General features: G+C 50.4%; 1 long non-coding RNA gene and 1 gene segment (V, D, J or C); both read left to right on the top strand.

Annotated features, from left to right (window-relative positions):
* Window positions 1-18,734, top strand: part of LOC140640584 (immunoglobulin gamma-1 heavy chain-like) — a 146,992-nt gene that overhangs the window by 26,297 nt on the left and 101,961 nt on the right.
* Window positions 1,436-1,897, top strand: LOC140639588 (uncharacterized). The gene is made up of 2 exons (XR_012036248.1): window positions 1,436-1,715; window positions 1,797-1,897. It is a non-coding gene; the product is annotated as an uncharacterized lncRNA (long non-coding RNA).

The following is an 18,734-nucleotide window of genomic DNA, read 5'->3' as shown; positions in this document are numbered from 1 at the left end:
GGGTGTTGTGCATGATGAATTACTGAATTATACTCCTGGAACCAATATTGCCCTGTATAATAACTAAAATTTAAATTTAAAAAATGAGCAAAGAATTCTTCCAAGTCAACAAGAAACCGACCCAACTTAAAACTGAAGAAAAGATCTGAACACCTCACCAAGGAGGATTTGCAGATGGAAAATAAGCTCTTTCCCTGCTGGTGGAAATCCAAAATGGTGCAACCACTCTGGAAGACGGCTTGGCAGTTTCTTATTGAGCTAAACCTAACCCTTGGCATGAGCCACAAATGTCTTCTTATTTATGGGACTGGCTTGAAAAGATCGCTCACGTGAAAGTCCGCACATGATACCGTGGCAGCTCTACTCAGTGTCCTTACTGTGTGACGGAGTAGAGACACGCAGACATCAACACAATGGAAAACCCCTTGCCAAGAGCTTTGCTCTTTGTGTAAAACTTGTGTCATTGCTCTCCGAAATCATATCAACTTAGGCTTTTATGCTTTCAACATAATTTCAACTTCATGATAATCCCCAAGTGGTCTCTCATTCCTCTATGCATCCCCCTTTAATATCACTCTCCTCAAACTGGTTGAATTCATACCTTCGTTTTACTAAGTTATACCGTCCCATCTCAATTCATTTGGGACATCGATTGCTTATTTTCCTTTTCTGTTCTTCATGCAGACTTCCTATCCAAGCCTCTGTTTCTTTTTATCCTTGTCTGTGTGGGTGTTTTGGAAAGCTCTTCCAGGACTCTTAATAGGGCGTTCATAGGGACTGGTCACAAGAGTTCCGACTAGAAGACCTTTGTGTGTTGTGGATTATAGAGCTATCTTGACGGAAGCTGGCTTAACTCAGAAATCCCACTTTTCAGGAAAAGTTGTAGCTTTTAAATCTTATGTTTCTCAGATGAATAGATATTCATGTTACCATCTCCTGACAGGTAATGGCCAGCCTGCCAACTTCCTGGACTCTCCAGGGTGGAAGTAGAATGGGAACCCCCTTGCCCACATGCAGAGGCCTGGGAGACGTGATTTCTGGCAAGGAACCTCCTCTCCACCCTCAGCCAACTCCATGACCCTGAGTCCAGACACAGCCACCCAATTCCTCTGCCCTGTCTCCACTTGGATGAGCTCATTCCCTTCTGTACATGCCCAAGTATAGTTCCAAACACCCCCATTTGTAGAGGAGATTGGGGATGGTATCCATTGCAATCATTTCTAGGACCCCATATCTGATTGGAGGGGGATAATGACCTGAATCAGGCAAGCAGGCAATGGTCTGGATCCCAGGCCACCACCTCATCCTCCGTGTTTCTGAGCAGGTAACTCTGAAGATGGAAAGTGCAACCCATAATCAGAGCCTGAAAACAGAATATGAGAGAACCTTCATAAGGTTCCCCAAGTTCATCAAGTGCAGCACTAACCCCCTCAAGGAAACAGGACTGGGGAACAGCTGATCCAGAAACAGAGCCCAGATCACTAGGACCAGGTTTATGGGCCCTCACTCTACTGGGCACCAGGAACAGGGGACTATAACTGGGGTTCAAGATCTTTTAATGTGTCCTTTCCTCTATGGGGACCCACATGCAAATCACCTCTGGTGCTCCTACAAAAAGTCAGCATCACAGGCAGAGGCCAGAACCTGGGTCTCCATCCTGTAGACAGCCATGCAGATGCCGTGGTCCCTCCTCTGCCTGCTGGCAGCTCCCCTGGGTGAGGGCCTGGGAACTCCCAGATGGGCGGGGGCCTTCCTGTCGGATGGGACAGACTCACAATGACCCTCCTTGTCCCTAGGTGTCCTGTCTGAACTCACACTGCAGGAGTCAGGGCCAGGACTGGTGAAGCCCTCACAGACCATCTCTCTCACCTGTGTTGTGTCCGGAGGCTCCGTCACCAGCAGTTACTACTGGAACTGGATCCGCCAGCGCCCTGGGAGGGGACTGGAATGGATGGGGTACTGGACAGGTAGCACAAACTACAACCCGGCATTCCAGGGACGCATCTCCATCACTGCTGACACGGCCAAGAACCAGTTCTCCCTGCAGCTGAGCTCCATGACCACCGAGGACACGGCCGTGTATTACTGTGCAAGAGACACAGTGAGGGGACCTCAGTGTGAGGCCAGACACAAACCTCTCTGCAGGGACACAGGAGGGGCTGGGCTGAAGGGACACTCAGATGACCAGATGGTGCTCAGGTCACCAGGGGGCACACAGGTCGCCAGAGGGCAGCCCAGATCAGAAAGGGGGCAATCAGGACAACAGGACCCTTTACCACAGAGAGAAGCCAGGAAGCAGGTGCAGAGCAGGAATTCAGGAGGGAGGACCTTCCTGTCTCTATCTGGGCCTTTCCCTCTCTGACACTGTTTGCCAAACTCCCTCACTTTGGCACCTGGCTTCTTCTGTATTTCAGGCCCAGGATGACCTCAAGACCTTGGCATTCATGCCATTTTCACCATGTACAGGGAGTGCACCTTGAGGTCAATGCACCGCTGCCTCCCTCCCTGTACTCCTTTCTCTGACATGGTCCCTGATCAGACCCCTTTCATCTCATCAGAAATAGTAACTCAGGCATTACCTGATGGCCACTGTAGTTTCCATCCTATAACATTAGAGAATTGGGGTTGACATGATATATTTGTGATCTCTCCATGGCTACCTCTCTCTCTCACTGGTCTTCAGACAGCACACAGCCCTTCCTTCTTCTGTGTGTCGCAGAGTTTCTGAGCTCAAGACATCACTACGGGGCCATCCTCCCTAGTCTGCACACATTGGCTGGGCTGGCATCTTGCTCCGTCCTCCTTGGGTCCCCTTGTTTCTCACCCCATTCCACAAGGGTGATTTCTGAGCTCCCTGCAGCTGTTCTGTGGCAGAGTTTCGGGATTCTTGTCTCAAGGAATCAAAGGATGAATCTTGTGAACACAAAACTGTGAAATGAGGAGGAACTTTATTATGTGAAGGTGAGAACAGAAAGGAAAGCTAGGAAAGCTCTGTAGAGGAGCCCCTGGGTGGCTCAGTGGTTAAGGCTTCTGCTCAGACTGTGATCCTGGGGTCCTGGGATCGAGTCCCACATCAAGTGTTCCAGGGGAAGTCTGCATCTCCCTCTGCTTGTATCTCTGCCTCTCTCTCTGTGTCTCTCATGAATATTTTTAAATAAATTTATTTTTGGGGATCCCTGGGTGGTGCAGCGGTTTGGCGCCTGCCTTTGGCCCAGGGCGTGATCCTGGAGACCCAGGATCGAATCCCACGTCGGGCTCCCGGTGCATGGAGCCTGCTTCTCCCTCTGCCTGTGTCTCTGCCTCTCTCTCTCTCTCTCTCTCTCTGATGACTATCATGAATAAATTTAAAAAAAAATAAATTTATTTTTTATTAGTGTTCAATTTGCCAACATATAGAATAACACCCAGTGTTCATCCCATCAAGTGCCCCCTCAGTGCCTGTCACCTAGTCACCCCCACCCCCAGCCCACCTCCCTTTCTACCACCCCTAGTTCGTTTCCTAGAGTTAGGAGTCTCTCATGTTCTGTCTCCCTTTCTGATATTTCAACAAATATTTCAACTTGTTTTAATGAATAAACAAGTAAAATCTTGAAAGAAAGAAAGAAAGAAAGAAAGAAAGAAAGAAAGAAAGAAAGAAGAAAGAAAGAAAAGAAAAGAAGAAAGAAAAGAAAAGAAATGAAATGAAAAGAAACGAAAAGAAAAGGAGAAGAGAGAGAGAAAAGTCTGTAAAGTGAGAGAGGTCCAGAAGGGGTTGCACTGAGGGCTTTTATGATCCTCTCTCATAGGAAACTGACCAGGGCTCTTGGTAAATCCCCTGTCCATGTCCCCATGCATTTGTGGGTATCAGGTCTTTATGTAGAGCAAAGAGGGTGGACTTGTAACTATTGTGGGAACACACAAGGTGTCCTTGTAAACACAATGTATCATTCTGTACATCTGGGATTTCTCTGCCTGGTTATGCAGCTTCCTGCATGATCCTGGTCAGTAGCCCCCTACCTGTCTCTCCCTCCCTAGCGTCACCTGTCCCCTACTTATCCTCCCCCCACCTAGAATGGTTCCCTAACTGCCCTTAGGGAATGGGACAATGATGCTCTGTTGCTTCCTGCTGAGATGGGGCTGCAGGTCGTGCAGCAGTTAGAATCTATCCAGGGATGGATCCAAGGGCCTGAGGAAGGGCTGGGGGGTTGCTGATTGACAGCCAGTGGTGCCTGCATTGATACGTGCAGGAGAATAAGCATAAGCGTGAGGTTCCAATTTGTAACTTCATCTCTTAGATGACACCCCCATTACCAATTTGGTCAAACAAACCAGTGGATACCTGGATCCCATTAAATTGATAATGAATGTCCCATAGTGAAAGGAGAAAAAATGAGTGGGAAATATCAGAAAGGGAGACAGAACATGAGAGACTCCTAACTGGGAAATGAACTAGGGATGGTAGAAAGGGAGATGGGTGGGGTTGGGGGTGACTGGGTGACGGGCACTGAGGGGGGCACTTGATGGGATGAGCACTGGGTGTTATGCTATATGTTGGCAAATTGAACACCAATAAAAAATAAATTTACAAAAAAAATGAATGTCCCCTAGTAATTGAGACACCTTGCAGGAGTTATCTGTGATGTTACAGCTACATGTGTGAGGAAACTTCTCACACTGCAACAGGTGTAGCAATCCTACACTGTCAATAGGGGCTCAGTTTTGGAGAAGTCCCTCTCTGACGTCACTTAATTCTTGGTTGAGTGTGTTTAGAGGCCTGCACAGCAAGCCTCCTGTTTCCCTTATCTCGTGTTGCTCTCCTGCCTTAAGTCCTGCAAGTGTCATCGTGAGCAGTTGTCTTTCTGTCACTGACTTATTTCACGCAGCATAATACCCTCCAGTTCTGTCCACATTGAAGCAAATGGTGGGTATTGATCCTCTCTGATGGCTGAGTCATATCCCATTGTATGTATAAGCCATGTCTTCTTTATCCATCATCTGCCGAAGGACACTGAGGCTCCTCCCACGGTGTGGCTACTGTGGACATTGCTGCTGTGAACATGGGGCTGCAGGTGCCCCATCATTTCACTACATCAGTATCTTTGGGGTGAATCCCCAGGAGTGCACTTCCTGGGTCATGGGGTAGCTCTATCTCTATTTTTACCTTCTTGAGGATCCTGCACACTGTTTTGCACAGTGGCTGCACCAGTTTGCATCTCCACCCACAGGGCCGAGGGATCCCCTTTCTCCACATCCTCTCCAACATCTGTTGTTTCCTGTCTTGTTAATTTTCACCATTCTCACTGCTGTGAGGTGGAACCTCATCGTGTTTTTTTTTAATTTATTTTTTGTATATTTTGTATTGGAGTTCGATTTGCCATGTTTTCATTCATCATGGTTTTGATGTGTATTTCCCAGATGGCAAGTGATGCAGAGCGTTTTTCATCTCCCTGTTTTTTTCTATTCAGAAAAAAATTTTCACCCTTCATTATTCTTTTTTTAACAAACGGCCCCAGGGAGAGGGAACTAGGGGAAGCGTGAGGAGGGGAAGTGAGGCCCCAGCCCCACAACCCCTCCCCACCCATCCGTTTCCCCCTTACATATTTATAATCTATGTACAAGTCCCAGGGGTGGGGGGCAAGGGGAACTCCCTCAGCTAACTGAGGCTGTGGGCACCCTCTAGGAGCTATGGTGGTGAGGAGAGGCGATGCCAGAAAACCAGTGTCCATACTCCAGAGGGAAGTGTTTAGACCCAATGATCCCCCACAATCACCACAGAGGGAATGCCCAGGAGCCACTGGGAGGCCCCAGCAAAGGTCACCCTCCTGGGGTCTCCAGTGCTCCAGCACCAACCCCAGGTAGGTAAGCAGGAGGGCACCTAGGCCTCCCCTGCACCTGCTCCTGGGCCTCCCTGGGCCCCATTGGGCTCCCTGGGCCTCCTCTGGGCCTTACCCCAGGGTCTTCCCCAGCTGGGCCCGCGGCCTCCAGGGAAGGAGGATTGGGGGTGGCTCTGTGTCACTGTGGTACTACTGTACTGATGATTACTGTTTCAACCACAGCGTTTCAGCGCCCATCAAAATCCCCATCCTGGGGTCCAGGACATGGCCCTGCCCTGGGTGCAACAGGGACACCAACCCCTGGATTTGGAGTGGAGCCACCTCACCAAGGACGTGCTGGTCACCACAGCAGTGTGGCCCCGAACCCAAACCCCCTGGGGGTGGAAGACTCGGCCCTCTCGGCTTCAGGGACAGGGCCAGCCAGCCTCCCCCAACCGGGTCCTGTCTGCTGCCTGCTGCCTGCCGGACCCCCTGGAATCATGCAGACCAGGGCCACCCCAAACCTCCCTCAGATCTCCAGTCTGGGTGGGCCCGGCATGCAGGCAGGCTGGACCCAAGACCTGGCTCTGCCCCTCCCTCCAGCCACTGCCCCAGGAGGTGGGGCTTCTATCCACCCCTGCAGGAGGGCATCCCCTCCTCCCTGGGGACACCAGGCAGGAGAGGGGCCCAGATCACTGCAGCTGCCGGGGGCCCTGAGGCAGAGGCAGGGGACCCCCCAGGGGTCCTTCCACTGCACTCACCTCTGGGGACTTTTTGACAAGGAACATTGCACTGTGCTACTACGGTAGCTACTACCACAGTGACAGAGGCAGCAGCAAAAACCCAGGCGGAGCCCCAGGGCCCCCAGGCCTGGCTCCCCAGGGTCAGAGCCAGGGCTCTTGGCCCTCAGAGCCACTGGCAGCCAGCTCGGCCCACAGGCTTGGGTCCAGGTATATGTCCACTCACATCCAGGGTCCCAAAGGGCCCGGCAAGCTGACAGGCACACACCTGGCATTCCACACTCATGGCCAGGAAGGAGTCCTGGAAGGACAGAGCCCAGGCCAGGACACCTCCAGTGGTCGAGCCCCCAGTGGGCAGGACCCTGGAGACCAGCAGGCAGGCTGACAGGAGGGGATGCTGCAGCCAGGTCCCTGAAGGTCGTATAGGAGCTCACTGATATTGGAGGGACAACAAGGTTCACGGGGCACAAAGCTCCTCCCAGCCCATGGATGTCCTGAGGGAAGGGGTTGCTCCTGGGCTGGCCAGGGGGCAACTAGGGGCCTCTCCCCAGGACAGGCACTATGCGTGCTCTGGATGTGCTGTGTCTTGCTGGTCAGTGGCAGGAGGCACCGTGGGCTAGGAATCCACCCCACTGAGTGGCCTCCAGGTACAGCCCCCGGGAGGAGCCCACCCTACCAGGCTTTGCGAGGGTGCCCAGAGCTGTGCTGCCCTCTGAGGCTGGGACCCTGGCACATCCTAGGCAGGCTCCACCTCCGCCCACACCCAGGCTTCTGTTCCCAGGGGCTGCATCCCCAGGAGGGAGCCCCCACTGGGTGAACCCTCATAGCCAGGTGGCTGCAGAATGGCCGGGATTCTAACTGGGGATGTGGCTCCACATTTCCTATGAGACTTAACAGAGGAAGAGGCCAAGCTCCAGCCCACCTCTTCCAGGAGGGCAACGGGGGTGGGCCAGGCACAGGGCAGTGGCGCTGGGGACTCTTCCCTCCCACGGGGCCTGCCTGCAAGCCACCACCTTCCTCCCCCACCATCCACCCCCTCCAGTGACCCCTCAACCTGAGCCCAGGCCCAGCCCAGGTTCCCAGGTGCCCAGGGACTCTCCCTCCCCGGCCCCTGCCCTGGGGTCACAGGTCTGAGCTCCACCCCACAGCAAGCTGTGCACCCTGAGGTCCAGCCTGCCCACAGGCCCTGCAGGCCTGGCAGGCACAGACCAGGAGTTCTCAGACGATGTCCTGGGGGCTCCTCTCCCTGCCCAGCCTCCCCAGTGACTGCAGAGGGCAGGCTTCAGTCTCCAGCCCCAGCAAGGACCTGCGTCCCTACCAGAACAGCCCCCACCCCCTCCAGGGCCCTTCTAGTCCTGCCTCTACCCACCCCATCCTGAGGAAGCTCCTCCTGCCAGCCCCCCTCCCAGTGCTGGGCCCCAGTTATTGTCAAAGGGTGTCACACAGTGTATATATATATGGATACCACAGTGATGCCTCCCATAGCAGCAACCAGGGACCAGGGCACCCTGGAGGACTGCCCTGACCCAAGCCAGCCGCCTCACCCCTGGGGCACAGGCCATTGGCCTCTAGCCTCTGGTCCTGAAGGGCTGGGCTCCACATACTGAGGGCCTCCCAGGTGGACTCTACATGATGGGCACCCTCCAGTGTGTCCAGCAGGGCTGTGCTGCGGCCAGGGGAGGAGGAAACCACAGGCCACTATGGGCCTGGGTGCTCACAGAGCCCAAGCCCGGTGGCCACCCTGCCCCGTCGAGGACAGGCAGCACGGAGGCCTCAAGCTGGACTCCACAGCCAGGCAGCCAGGGCCCTGGGCAAGCCTGCCCATCTAAAAAGAAGGCTGGGAGCCCAGATCCCTGCACCTGCCCACAGGGCCTCTCCTGGGGGCTCTGGCCTCCTCACCATCCACCACAGATGAGCCACAGTGGGGGTCGGACCCCAGGGGGGACCCAGGGTCCCTCAATCAGGCCCCATCTCCTGCCCCCCCCCACGCTTCCTCCCAGGGGCACAGCTACCTCAGCTGGTTCCTCCAAGGCAGATGGATGGGACTGTGGCCTCCACCAGGTCAGAATATGGGCAGCTGTGAGCTGCACCCCCACCCCCAAGTTCTGGGGACAGGCCATACTGTCCAAGCCTCTGTCACTATGGGCACTGGAATGCCATCTCCAACAGCGACATGACCTGTGCTCAAAACCAGGAGCCCTCCCTGGGGCCCATGGTCCCCACACACTGTCCTCCCAATGGCACAGGTTAGTGAGCTCCAGAGAGCCCCTGTCCCCAGCGGCAGGCACGGTGGGGCAGACTGAGGGACGCTGCCCTCTGAGAACTGGGGTCCAGTGCCATCACCCCAGGAAGGAAGGATGTAACCATGCCCTGGCCTGGTCCCTGCAGCCCTCATGCCCAGAACTGGGCCCTCTTCTCATGCCCGCCCTGCCTGGGCACCCAGGAGGCCCCCCTGCAACCTGGGCTCCAGCCTGGAACCTGACCTGGAGCTGAGCGGATGCCCCCAAGGGCTCCCCGTGCTCTGAATGCCAGCCTGTCTCCCAGGTCCCAGCTCCCTTCCCTGGGCACTTGTCCAGGGGAGGGCACATGCAGAGGGTGCTGCGGGGTGGGGGAGGGGCTGGGGGATCGCAGCTGAGGATGCCATGCCCTCACCCCCACCCCAAACCTGGGGGAATGGGCAGGAGGGACACTGTTGCAGTGGGACACCTGCACAGCAGTTGAGGAAAGACCCAGGGCCCCTCCCTGAGCCCTCTGTGCCTGCGCTTTGGGATCCCCTCCCCCACGGACACCCAGACTGGTCAGCAAGGCTGAGTAGCAGACCCCCTGGAAGAGAGGATGGACCAGACATGTCCAAGAGGCCCTGACCCAGGAGGGCAGGGGGCCCAGCCAGCAGACCCAGGCTCTGTCTGCAGCCACACTGCTCCATGCGGGATGGGCTGGGGGTGCTGACCTCCACCTCAGAGCCCACCCACCCACAGGACACTCACCTGGCAGCAGCCTACATGGGATACTCACACCCTGGGACTCAGGGCCTCTGGAGCTCAGGAGTGTCCAGCAAGGAGAAGCCCCCACCCCTCCACCAGACAGGCCAGGAGGTTTCAGACCTGGTCTGTGTCACGGTGGTATAGTAGCAGCTGGTACCACAGTGACACCATCCAGGCCAGAAACCCCTCCTCTAGGTTAGGGGCAGCCAGCAGAGGGCCTGGAGTCTGGTAGGCAGCGCCTGCCCTTTTGGCCAGCAGACACTCCCACACTCTTACCCTGGTCCTCGGGGGCTGCTGACAGCCTGCGGAGGTGTCCTGGTCCAGGAGAGGGGCAGCCCAGGGCAGCCAGGGAGGACCACAGCAGTACTCCTGTTCTGGGACAGATTTTGTAAAGGCCTGAGGCAGTGTGAGTTCTAGTAGTTGGGGCTCACAGTGCCTCAGACCAATCACAAAAACCTATCTCAGGCTCCACCACATGGGAGACTTTGTTCCAGCCCAGCCCCACCACCCAGGAGGATGTGGGCATGTCCCCAGCAGCCCTGGCTACTGTGGGCCCAGGAGGAACTAGCGCCCACTACCCATCCCCAAACTAGCGGTCAGCCTGGGGAGCCTGGCCTAGTGCAGAGTCCAGGGCTCCTGGGGTCACTGGACAGGCCCAGTGGCCCTCAGCGTCCCCATCTCATGACCAGGACCAGAGGCAGGCTGCTCAGTGTGGATCTGGGCCCTGTGCTCACCCCTCTCCTCTGCTCCGCTCCAGAGACCCTGGCCAGAACCCACAGTCAGGTCACTGCCACTCTGGGCCTGAAGGGAGGCCCATTCTCCCCTCCAGTGCTGGGGGTCACCACAGGCCTGCAGGCAGGAAGTAGATCAGCTCCAGGGCAGGGAAGGCCCTCCTGCCCCACCTTACTGCCCACCCTGCCCCTCCACGCGCCTCCCCTCCCTGCCCTCAGGCCTGGGACCTTTTAGTTTTCAGCAGGGATTTCTCTGCAATTACGTTTTTCTGGTCCATGTTGTGTTTCTTGACTCACTGGCTTGCCTGTTCACTCACTCGCCATCCCAGAGAGCCTGAGCCGGGCCCTGGGCTGTGCACACAGCTGCTGTGCAGACATTTGCACAGGTGTAACATGGGCTATGAAGGGGAGACACGGGGTGAGGCATAGAGGCTGGGGTTCCCCACCTGTCTGGAGGCAGCCAGGGCAACTTCCTGGAGGAGGAGACACTATAGCCACAGTGGGAGAAGCATCCAGGTCTTGGCGATGGGGGTGGAGGGGCTAGCAAGGATGCTCCCAGGGGACAGGGAGCCTCAGGTGGGGGAGTCTAAGTGGTCAGAGGCCCCAGGACTTCTGCACTGGAGCTCAGGAGCCCTCTGGAGCCGGAGACAGGGCTGGGCTGCAGTCCGGAACCAGGGTCCCACAGGGTGCCTCAGGGGGCAAGCCCTTGGGAGGTCAGGGCACAAACCAGCTCCTACTCCTGGCCCCAGGCACAGAGAACAAGCTGCTCTCCTCCAGGGCACTGAGGTCAGCACCGTCAGGCTTCCGTGGACACTCCCCCCCCACCAGGGAATCTTACTGACCTGTGGATTCAGGGGGCAGGTACAGTAGGCTGCAGAAGGGGACCCCAGGGAGAACCACACAGCTGCAAGGCCACACAAGGATGTGCTCCCTGCTGGGACACTGGGCTCCGCCAAGGGCTGGGCTCTAGGAAGGAGGCTGCACCACTGCCCACACCCCCAGAAGACCAGAGCCCCATGGGCTCCATCCCCAGCCCCACAACGACCCCCTGATCCCAGCGGGGACCCCACCCCATGGACACAGTCTGACCTCGCTGCCCCTGTCTGCCCCTGCCCGGCCATGCTCAAGCCCCGCAGCCCCAGGGTCACACATACAAGCACCCAGTGCTCACCGCGTCTCCTCCCAGCCCAGCCCTCTTGGGAAGGGTGCTGCCTCCCCTACTGGGTACCCCACATGGGCCCCCAGGACCCTCCACCCAGCTCCTGGGGCAGCACCCAGGATCCTGACCCACACCCTTCCCCAGAACCCAGCATGTTCATTCTGACTCTCCAGGAGAGACATGGGGCTCCCTGGACCATGTGCTGCAGCAGGCTGTGGGCTGACCAGCTTCACTCCCACAGGCCATCAACACTGTGTGGGGCAGCCATCCACAGGCCCAGCCAACCTCCATGTCCCCCTCCCCTTCCAGCACAGCCCAGACCCCTCTGCGTGGGGTGGCCACTGGACCCATCTCTCACCAGTGGGATATACTTGGGGGCATGGGCTTCCAGAGTGCAGTTAGCTGTTTTCTCTCTGCCTATCCTGAGATGTAAATGCACTGCCTGGAGAGGAGCAGCCCCTTTGCCCACCTGCAAAGTCCAACAGGTCAAAACTCCAGTTGGAACATGGATCAGCAGTGGTGTTAGAGGTTCCTCCATTCTCACATGAGAGGAAGAAAGTCCCTGTGGTTATACTGGTGGAGGGGTCTCTATGAGGGCTGTCTTGATGCATCCCCTGGGAGGAGCTGCCTTGACACCTCCAGCACCTGGGCCACGCCATGCATCCCTCCACCAAGGGTCCCTCTGCCAACCCTTCAAGCCTGGTCCCGCTTGCTTGCCTGGCTGGCATCCTCTGCTAGTTGGAGCAGAGTGATAGAAGAGGATGTCCTGCCACCTCAGCGCAACCAGCAATCTGCTGGTATTGGGGGGCGGGGGTTCCTGGGGAGGCACCCTTGCAGGCCAGCCTGGTGGAGGGCTGTGCCAATGCCCACAGTACTCGCAGGCAGGGATCTAATAAATACGAATATAAGTAAGATGTCAGAACTAGAATTCAAAACAATGATTAAAATATACTAGCCTGGCTTAAAAAGCATTGAAGTCTCTAGGGAATCTCTTACTGGAGAAATAAAAGAACGTAAATCTAACCAGGTCAAAATCCAAAAGGCTATTACTGAAATGCAATTAAAAATGGAGGCTCTGATTGTTAGGGTAACAGGCAGAAGAGAGAGTCAGTGATATAGAAGACAAGGTGACGGAGAATAAAGAAGCTGAGAAAAAGAAAAACAAATACAGAATTGCGAAGGGAAGATTTCACAGATAAGCGATACCAAAAAGTGAAACAGTATTAGAATAATTGGGGTCCCAGAGAAAGAAGAAAGAGAGCAAGAAAGACAGAAGGTATATTTGAACAAATTATAGCTGAGAACTTCCCTAATCTGGGGAAGGAAGCATATGTGCAAGTCCAGAGGACACAGAGAAACCCCCTCAAATTCAATAAATATAGATCAACACCCCAACATGTAAAGTGAAGCTTAAAAATCTCAGAGACAAAGAGAATATCTTGAAAGCAGCTTGAGACAAGAGACTTAACCTACAGGGGTAGGAATGTTCAACTGGCCTGAGACCTCTCCACAGAGACCTGGGAGGTCAGACAGGGTGGATGACATACTCAGGGTAGTAAATGAGAAGACCATGCAGCCCAGAATATGTTATCCAGCAAGGCTGTCATTCAGAATAGAAGGAGAGATAAAGATCTTCCAGGACAGACAGAAACTGAGAGAGGACGTGACCACCAAACCGGCTCTGCACAAAATATTAAGGGGGATCCTATAAGTGAAGAGAAAGGTCAATAGTAACATAGACCAGAAAGAAACAGAGACATTGTGCAGAAACAGGGACTGTAGAGGTCCTACTATGGCACTAAATTCATATCTTTCAATAGTTACTCTGAACCTGAAAGGGCTAAGTGCTCCAGTCAAAATACACAAGGTATCAGACTGGACAAAAAAAGCAAGTCCTACCTGTATGCTGTCCACAGGAGACTCATTTTAAATGTAAAGACACCTTCAGACTGAATATGAGGGGGGGAGAACCATTTACCACGTGAATAAGCCTTGAAAGTAAGCCAGGGTAGCAAACCTCATAAGAGATAAATTACATTTTAAACTTAGGACTATAGTAAGAGATGAAGAGAGATAGAATAACATAGAAAAAGATATATCCAAGAATAGGGACTTGAGAACAATACATTATATAACTAATTAAAAAGTAAATTAAAGAAACACATTGAAAATAATACAATAACAGCAGTGAACATCAACACATCACTCTCAGCAATGGACAAATCCTCTAAGCAGAAGGTCAACAAGTAAACAAGGCCTTTGAATGACACTGGGCCAGATGGACTTGATAGACACATACGGAACATCTCATCCAAAAGGAAAACACACCTTCTTCATGATGGCACAAGGGAGTTCCTCCAGAATAGACAACATGCTGGGTCACAAATCAGGTCTCAACCAGAACAATAAGATTGGGATGATTCTCTGCACATTTTCAGACCACAGTACTTTGAAACTTGAACTCAATCACAAGAGGAATGTTGCAAAAAACTTAAATACATGAAGGTTAAAAAGCATCCTGCAAAAGAATGAATGAGTAAACCAGGAAATTAGAGAAGAATTTTTTTAAATTCCATGGAAGCAAATGAAAATGAAAACAAAACCATTCAAAACCATTGGGATAGAGCAAAGACATTTCTTTTTTTTAGCAAAGACATTTCTAGCAGGGAAGAACATAGCGATACAAGCCTATCTCAACAAATTAGTAAGATAAGAAGCTTATTCACAGCAAAGGAAACAGTCAACAAAACTCAAAGACAACCTACAGAATGGGAGAGATATTAGTAAATTACCTATCACATAAAGGACTAGTGTCCAAGATCTATAAAGAACTTATTAAATTCAACAGCAAAGAAACAAACAACCCAATCATGAATTGGGCAGAAGATATTAACAGAAAAATCAACAAAGAAGATATAGACATGGCCAACAAGCATATGAGAAAATACTCCACATCACCTGCCATCAGGGAAATACAAGTCAAAACCACAATGAGCTACCACCTCACCCCAGTGAGAACGGTGAAAATTAACAAGGCAGGAAGCCACAAATGTTGGAGAGGATGTGGAGCAAGGGGAACCCTCTTGCACTGTTGGTGGGAATGTGAACTGGTGCAGCCACTCTGGAAAACTGTGTGGAGGTTCCTCAAAGAGTTAAAAAAGATTTTCCCTACGACCCAGCAATTGCACTCCTGGGGATTTACCCAAAAGATACAGATGCAGTGAAATGCCAGGACACCTGCACCCTGATGTTTCTAGCAGCAATGTCCACGATAGCCACACTGTGGAAGGAGCCTCGGTGTCCATCGAAAGATGAATGGATAAAGAAGATGTGGTTTATGTATACAATGTAATATTCCTCAGCCATTAGAAAAGAAAATACCCACCATTTGCTTTGACGTGGATGGAACTGGAGGGTATTACGCTGAGTGAAATAAGTCAATCAGAGAAGGACAAACATTATATGGTCTCATTCATTTGGGAAATATAAAAAATAGTGAAAGGGATTATAGGGGAAAAGAGAGAAAATGAGTGGGAAATATCAGTTAGGGAGACAGAACATGAGAGACTCCTAACTCTGGGAAACGAACAAGATGCAGTGGAAGGGGAGGTGGGTGGGGGGTGGGGGCGACTGGATGATGGGCACTGAGGGGGGCACTTGATGAGATGAACACTGGGTGTTATGCTCTATGTTGGCAAATTGAACTCCAATAAAAAATAAATTTAGGGATCCCTGGGTGGCGCAGCGGTTTGGTGCCTGCCTTTGGCCTGGGACACGATCCTGGAGACCCGGGATTGAATCCCACATCGGGCTCCCGGTGCATGGAGCCTGCTTCTCCCTCTGCCTATGTCTCTGCCTCTCTCTCTCTCTGTGACTATCATAAATAAATAAAAATTTAAAATAAATAAATAAATTTTAAAAAATAAAGAAAAATGAATGCTGAAAAAAAAAAGCCAATTCAGAAGCACAATTATAAAGCTACTGGTGACTCTGAAAAAAAAAGGCATAAAGGAATCAAGAGATTTCATGACTGTAGAATTTAGATCTAATCAGGCTGAAATTAAAAATCAATTAAATGAAATGCAATACAAACTGGAGGTCCTAATGACGAGGGTTAATGAGGCAGAATAGAAGAACGAGTGAGTGACATAGAAAACAAGTTGATGGGAAGGAAGGAAGCTTAGAAAAAAAGACAAAAAATTAAAATATCATGAGAAAATGTTAAGGGAAATAAATGACAGCCTCAGAAGGAAAATTCTACATTTAATTGGGGTTCCAGAAGGCACAGAAAGGGTCAGAGGACCAGAAAGTATATTTGAACAAATCATAGCTGAGAACTTCCTTAACTTAAGGAGGGAAACAGGCATTCAGATGCAGGAGATAGAGAGATCCCCCCTAAAATCAATAAAAACCGCTCAACACCTCGACATTTAATAGTGAAATTTGCAAATTCCAAAGATAAAGAGAAGATCCTTAAGGCATCAAGAGACAAGAGATCCCTAAGCTAATGGGGAGAAGTACTAGGTTAACAGACCTCTCCACAGAGACCTGGCAGGTTAGAAAGAGCTGGCAGGATATAGTCAGGGTCCTAAATGAGAAGAACATGCAACCAAGAATACTCTATCCAGCAAAGCTTTCGTTCAGAATAGAGGAGAGATAAAGAACTTCCAAGATAGGCAGAAACTGAAAGAATATGTGACCACCACACCAGCTCTGCAAGAAATATTAAAGGGGACTCTGTAAAAGAAAGAGGAAGTCCAAGGAAACACTCCACAAAAACAGGGACTGAATAGGTCCCATGACACTAAATTCATATCTTTCAATAGTAAATGTTGGGTATTTGTCATTTCTAATGGTCATTTCTGATTCCACACAAACCTTAAGTTGATTTGTTCCAACCCTATGGAGAAAGTCCATGGTATTTTCATAGGGATTGCATTAAACGTGTAAATTGCCCTGGGTAGCATTGACATTTTTCACAATATTAATTCTTCCACTCCATGAGCATGGAATATTTTCCCATCTCTTTGTGTCTTCCTCAATTTCTTTCAGAAATGTTCTATAGTTTTTAGGGTATAGATCCTTTACCTCTTTGGTTAGGTTTATTCCTAGGTATCTTATGCTTTTGGGTGCAATTGTAAATGGGATTGACTCCTTAATTTCTCCTTCATCAGTCTCATTGTTAGTGTATAGAAATGCCACTGACGAATGTGAACTGGTGCAGCCACTCTGGAAAACTGTGTGGAGGTTCCTCAAAGAGTTAAAAATAGACCTGCCCTATGACCCAGCAATTGCACTGCTGAGGATTTACCCCAAAGATGCAGAGGCAATGAAACGCTGGGACACCTGCACCCCGATGTTTATAGCAGCAATGTCCACAATAGCCAAATTGTGGAAGGAGCCTCGGTGTCTATCGAAAGATGAATGGATAAAGAAGATGTGGTTTATGTATACAATGGAATATTACTCAGCCATTAGAAACGACAAATACCCACCATTTGCCTCAATGTGGATGGAAATGGAGGGTATTATGCTGAGAGAAGTAAGTCAATCGGATAAGGACAAACATTATATGTTCTCATTCATTTGGGGAATATAAATAATAGTGAAAGGGAATATAAGGGAAGGGAGAAGAAATGTGTGGGAAATATCAGAAAGGGAGACAGAACGTAAAGACTGCTAACTCTGGGAAACGAACGAGGGGTGGTGGAAGGGGAGGAGGGCGGGGGGTGGGGGTGACTGGTTGGTGGGCACTGAGATGGGCACTTGACGGGATGAGCACCAGGTGTTATTCTGTATGTTGACAAATTGAACACCAATAAAAAATAAATTTATTAAAAAATAAAAATAAAAAAATAAATGCCACTGACTTCTGGGCATTGATTTTTTTCCTGCCACCCTGCCGAATTGCTGTGTGAGTTCCAGCAATCTTGGGGTGGGGTCTTTTGGGTTTTCTATGTAGAGTATCATGTCATCTGCGAAGAAGGAGGGTTTAACTTCTTCTTTGCCAATTTGCATTGCCTTTTAGTTCTTTTTGTGGTCTGATTGCTGAGGCTAGGACTTCTAGTACTATGTTGAATAGCAGTAGTGAGAGAGGACATCCCTGTCTTGTTCCTGATCTTAGGGGAAAGGCTTGCAGAGCTTCCCCATTGAGAATTATATTTTGGCTGGCTTTTCATAATGGCTTTTAAGATGCTGAGAAATGTTCCCTCTATCCCTACACTCTGAAGAGTTTTGATCAGGAATGGATGCTGTATTTTGTCAAATGCTTTCTCTGCATCTATTGAGAAGATCCTATGGTTCTTGTCCTTTCTTTTTTTTAATGTTCTATATCACACTGACTGACTTGCAGATGTTGAACCAGCCTTGCATCCTGGGGATAAATCCCACTTGGTCATAGTGAATAATCTTCTTCATGTATTGTTAGATCCTATTGGCTAGTATCTTGAGAATTTTTGCATCTGTGTTCATCAGGGAAATTGATCTGTAATTCTCCTTTTTGGTGCGGTTTGGGATCAAGGTAATGCTGGCCTTATAAAATACGTTTGGAAGTTTTTCTTCCATTTCTATAGTTTGAAACAGCTTCAGTAAAATATGTTTTTTCTTCTTAAGCATTTAGTAGAATTCCCCTGGGAAGCCATCTGGCCCTGGATTCTTGTTTGTTAAGAGATTTTTGACGACTGCTTCAGTTTCCTTTCTGGTTATGGGTCTCTTCAGCTTTCTATTTCTTTCTGTTTCACTTTTGTTAGTTTATATGTTTCTAGAAATTCATCCATTTCTTCCAGATTGCCTAATTGGTTGGTACATCTTTGCTCATATGTTCTTAAAATTGTTTGTATTTCCTGGTGTTGGTTATAATATCTACTCTTTCATTCATGATTTTATTAATTTGGGTCCTTTTTTTCTTCTTGATAAATCTGACCAAGGGTTTATTGACATTATTAATTCTTTCAAAGAATCAGCTCCTAGTTTCCTTGATCCTTTGTGCCCTTCTTTTGGTTTCTGTATACTTGATTTCTGTTATAACTTTTATTATTTCTCTTCTCCTGCTTGGCTCAGACTTTAATTGCTGTTCTTTCTCCAGCTTCCTTAGGTGGAGAGTTAGCTTGGATATTTGAGATTTTTCTAATTTGTTGAGAGAGGCTCGTATTACAATGTACTTCCTTGTTAGGAATTCCTTTGCTATATCCCAATGGTTTTGAACAATAGTGTTTTTGTTTTCATTCATTTCCATGATTTTTTTAATTCTTTAATTTCCAGGATGACCAATTTATTTTTTAGTACGATGTTCTTTATCCTCCATGTATTTATGCACTTCCAAATTTCCT

The sequence above is a fragment of the Canis lupus genome, chromosome 9 (assembly GCF_048164855.1).
Source record: "Canis lupus baileyi chromosome 9, mCanLup2.hap1, whole genome shotgun sequence".
In the NCBI taxonomy this organism is placed as follows: Eukaryota; Metazoa; Chordata; class Mammalia; order Carnivora; family Canidae; genus Canis; species Canis lupus.
The sequence above is the reverse complement of the archived record's forward strand: the minus strand, read 5'-3'. Positions and strand labels throughout refer to the sequence as shown.